The 5,000-nt window shown below is 29.2% G+C and overlaps 1 protein-coding gene across 1 annotated transcript in view; it reads right to left on the bottom strand.

Moving 5' to 3' along the window:
• Positions 1 to 4,837, bottom strand: part of LOC115231253 (cyclic nucleotide-gated cation channel alpha-3-like) — a 45,665-nt gene extending 40,828 nt beyond the window's left edge. Inside the window, exon 1 of the mRNA XM_036500006.1 lies at positions 4,520 to 4,837. The gene's annotated coding sequence lies outside the window, so the exon portion shown is untranslated. The remainder of the gene's footprint in view (positions 1 to 4,519) is intronic.
• Between the last annotated feature and the right edge of the window lie 163 nt (positions 4,838 to 5,000).

Here is a 5,000-nt window from a genome sequence, read left to right as displayed (position 1 = left end):
CCCTCCCAAATATGTCCACTTTAATAGCTAAGATTAATAATAACAACATTAAACTAGCCAGGAAAGATAGAAATAAAAATAATATCAGCATGAATACCAATAGCAATTATAATATACTACCAACATAAAACAGCAATAGTAACTATCAACATAGTGAAATTAGTACCCAAAGAAGGACTAATACATTAACATTAATAGTAATAATACCAATGCCGATATTAATAGAAGTATAATGTTAATAATAGAAATAAGAAATAAGGCTACTGGAGAAAATAAGGAGAATGAAGATATCAGTGATATCTATAACAACAATATGCAGTCGGATAAAAGACTAACATAATAGTAACATACCAATAATATAAGAATCATGGTAGGAATTTAGACCTAAATGATGAAACAGAAGGATCAATAAATATAGCAATACTTTAGATATCCGCACCAACTATAGAAATATTAATAACAATAAGGACAATTATACTCATGATAATCAAATAATAGGAACCTAAGACATCTACCCAAGAATAATCCAAAACCTGAAGTTGTTCCTCCTGTGTGTAAGTGTAGAAAAAAATCAAAATTGCCGGCACCTGGTCTATGTGGGACAATAATGTAATCTATAAATGTACCATATCCACGGAGAATAACAAATATTTTACATTGATGTACAATTAATTTTCTAGCCAGAGTTAGAAATCACATCTCGTCTTTAAATTACGTCATAAAGCTGGTACCACCACACTTTCAAACAAATCTGGGAACTCAAAAATACTATAATAATTATAACCTTAATTGGGAAATAGTTGGAGAGCAATCCGTATAAAAATAGTAGGGTTTGGTTGGCCAACTATGCTCCATGGAGACCGTATGAATTCTAAAGCATAGAAAATAGAGAACTTATTGAATAACCATATCGAACTAGGTCAAGTTTGTGTCCACGCTAAATTGAAGACTTTAAAATATTTTAAATGATTAGAATATTCGTACTAGATAGATAGATCGATATAACTTGATTTTTACTAGTATAGGCACTGCTTTAAGTAGATAACTAAGATTCTCACACACAGTTATCTTTTTCCTTATATCTGCATCAGTATTTTGAGAACAGGGAAATGACTAGTACTTATACCTGCTTAATTGAGGCTTTATTTAATTTCAAACTCATATTTTAAATCTTAATTTTAAATCTTAATTGTAATTTTTAATTTTAATTCTTAACTTAATCTAATCTAAGTCGCATAACTTTAATAAAATAAAATGATTTACTAAAGCCCCATATTCTATTTCAAATTAAATAAATAAGGCTACTCCCTCGGTGATAATATGATTATCTTCATTATGATAGCAATTCCCACAACACCTTGTAAATGATCTTCTAAGATTTGACCTGTAGTCCGTCAATGTATGAATAATAACGGCAACTCCTTAAGACAAAAATGAATAAATTAAATAAATAAATTTTAAATGACTTTTTGATAATATTATACTTAGATTTTCCGAATGTATTTTCTTTTGATTTTAGCCTCTGACCCCTAAACCCCTACCGTGTTATCTCTTTAGATTCCTTTAAATTCATAGCTGATTTCAACAGCAATAAATTAGCTGTTTTACTGGTCAAAATAATATTCTCCTCTAGTTCCTAGATGCCTGTAAATTAAAACCAGACTTGCCGTCTACTAATTCTTCTGTATAACTAGAACCCTCTTGTTTTTCTTTTCTTTTTTTTCCCTTCTCCCTATTTCTTTCCCTCTTTTCTTTCTCTTTCTCTTTTTTCTTTTTCTTCTTCTTATTCTCTTTTTCCTTTTCTCTTCTCTTTTGTCCCCCCCCCCCTTTTGCCCCTCCTCCTTTATTTTCTCTCTCTTTCTTCTCTTCTCCCTTCCCTTTTTCCTGTTCTTTGCATCTCTAGAAAGCCCTTCAGCCTTTAAAAGTTAAATAGCTACAAGCCTCTTGTAAATAGCAGTATGTGATTAATGTGGCAAATACCTAATCATATAACAAGAATGATATACCTCATTGTGTTCAACCATTGATAATTTATCGCCTGTGAATATGAAATTCCTCTTCATTTCTCTGGAAATTTACATCTACACCATTGAATTGTACATCTATACAAAGATAATTCACACCTCTCTGTAATGCTAATAGCAGGAATTGAACCCACCCTCGTTTGTGATTAACAATGGATAATTTGTCGTCTGTGAGTATGTAATCCCTCCTCATATCGTCTGGAATTCATATGTGCACTATGGTTAGGTCATATATATATATAGATATATATATATATATATATTATATATATATATATATAATATATATATATATATCGCTGAGGAGGTCACAGAGCGTGAATGAAAGATTTTCGGACAGGACTGAACAGTACTCAAGAGTGGAAGAACGAGTGTGTAGTGCGTGTGTTTATTTGGCAAAATAAATAAAATAAATAAATTTATCACCCCGAAATGCAAACAATAATATATATAATATATTTATAAATATATTATGCGTGTGGGTGTGTGTTGTGTGTGTGTTTGTGTGTGTGTGTGGTGTGTTGTGCGTGTGTGTATGTATATATGTATATATATAAATATATAAATATAAATATATATATATTATATAATTCAGCTAACTCTGAAATCGGTCCGATATGGTAATAATGGAATTTTTTAGAAATATCTGTCGACCTTTTTTCGAGTAGCGGCGTATTGTCAAAAAATTATATGGTTAATAGACAATATGTACAATTTTTTCGGCATACTTGGCATTAGAAATGTTTTTCCTTTGCCCTCATTTATGAATTGTTTATAAATTTAAACCGTTAAAGGTATTTTTTAATGCAATATCATTGATAAAATATTTTTCGAGAAAATATTTGTTTTCGAAAAGAATTTTATCCTCACATTTTTATATATATATATATTATATATATTATATATCTAAGTATATATATATATATATCGATATATATATATATATAGATATTATTAGGTTTTTATATATATCATATATATATATATATATATATATATATATATATATATATATATATATATATATATATATATATATATGTAGATATATATATATATATATATATATATATATATATTATAATATATATAGATATTAGATATAATATAATATGTTATATATATATATATGTATATATATATATATATATGTATATATATAATGTAGCTATATATATATATGACCCGTCCTTGTTTTCTTTGTATCATCTATCTGGATGTTTTGTTGGCCCGTTTTTTTTCATCACCTAACTCTCTGGATATTTTGCGTTCTTGTCTCGTTTTGTATTTTTTTTTATATATAATACATATCTTTTATAAATATAATACAATACGTGTAAGCTGCAAAATTGAAAGCTATAGCAATGAAAAATGACGGTGACATTTTTTTTCTATGATAACCTTGATTGATATTGTGGTTGGCAGCGACTAATCCAGCTGGGTGGATTATAAGCAATCGCGGTGCAACAACAGCAGTGTTCACCATGGTGCAGTGAACCAACACTTGGCACTGTTGGATCCACAAAATTGTAAATACTCTGACGAGGCAGATAAAGCTTGACATGAAACAAGAAACACGAATAAATAATTAAACAGATAAGTAACTAAATGAAAGCAAAGCTGTTTTCTGAGGCTTAGATAGTTGCATCCCACGTTCTTTTATTCTGGCATATCTGTAAGTATCAAAGTTATATATATATATATATATATATATACATCAGAAAAATACACACTATGTATCTATATATCCCACTCTATATATAAGACAAATGCATACGTACATATTTATATATACATACATTTATATATATACATACATACATATACATACACACAGATATATATATATATAGGTTTGACTAATAAGACAAGTGCTAGACGCACGAAACTTTCGGACTTTGAGTCCTCCTTTGCTTCATAATATATATATATATATATATAATATATATATATATATATAAACACATATATATTTGTACAGATAGAGAAAGAGGGAGGGAGAGAGTGAGAACCAACAGAAAAAGGGAGACGGCCATACAAGACAGAGAAGGAAGAAGGGCGGGAGAAATTGTGATAGATTGATAAATAAATAGATAGATATATATATATATATATTATATATATATATATATATATATATATATATATATATATATAGATAGATAGATAGATAGATAGATAGTAGATAGATAGATAGATAGATAGATAGATAGATAGATAGATAGATAATAGATAGATATATCCTAACAAGATGCTGAATAAATATTACATATTGCTTTTGGCTTATTTAGACGCTCCGAATTGATATTGATTGTTTATAAAGAAACAGTGCGTAGATATGAGCCAGATATAAAGAATGTGTAGACAGAGGCTACATAGAGACTGGGTAATTTTTCACTGGTTCGTCAATAGTGTGCATATATTCATTGGATAGACAGTATCAGCCTGAGGTGTATGAACGTACGTCTAGATAAGGAATGTATAAATAGACTTACCCGCTTGATTAGTTTCGTGCGTTCTGGTATCCATTTTGTAAGGTTTTAGGCCACGACACAAGACCTCGGTGTATAAACTTTCAACTTCGGAATTATATGAATATAGCGGTTTGTATGTATATTGGTCCGACCTGGAGACAGTGTTGTCTTGGAAAGTTTGGCCACTCTATGCTGCCTTAGCTTCCAGCGTTGTAAGTAGAATAACCATTTATAATTCTATAATGGACTTTTACAACGACTTATCTAGTTTGAAATGAATATAGAAATGACCGCTGAATTGACCCCTCCACTGGATGCTGGGGAAGAGAGCGTCAGGAGTGACGGCCGCGGCGGCAATGAGGTTGTAATTGGGAAATATGAGATAATTAATAATTAAGAATATAATTAATTATTAGTGAGATTTCTATTTCAAATTAAATGGCTTTCAGGAATATGTGTATATATATAATATACATATATATTATTATATATATATATATTA

This window comes from Octopus sinensis, unplaced genomic scaffold (assembly GCF_006345805.1).
Source record: "Octopus sinensis unplaced genomic scaffold, ASM634580v1 Contig17966, whole genome shotgun sequence".
NCBI classification, from domain to species: domain Eukaryota; kingdom Metazoa; phylum Mollusca; class Cephalopoda; order Octopoda; family Octopodidae; genus Octopus; species Octopus sinensis.
Note: the sequence above shows the minus strand (reverse complement) of the source record. Positions and strands in the feature narration are given on the sequence as shown.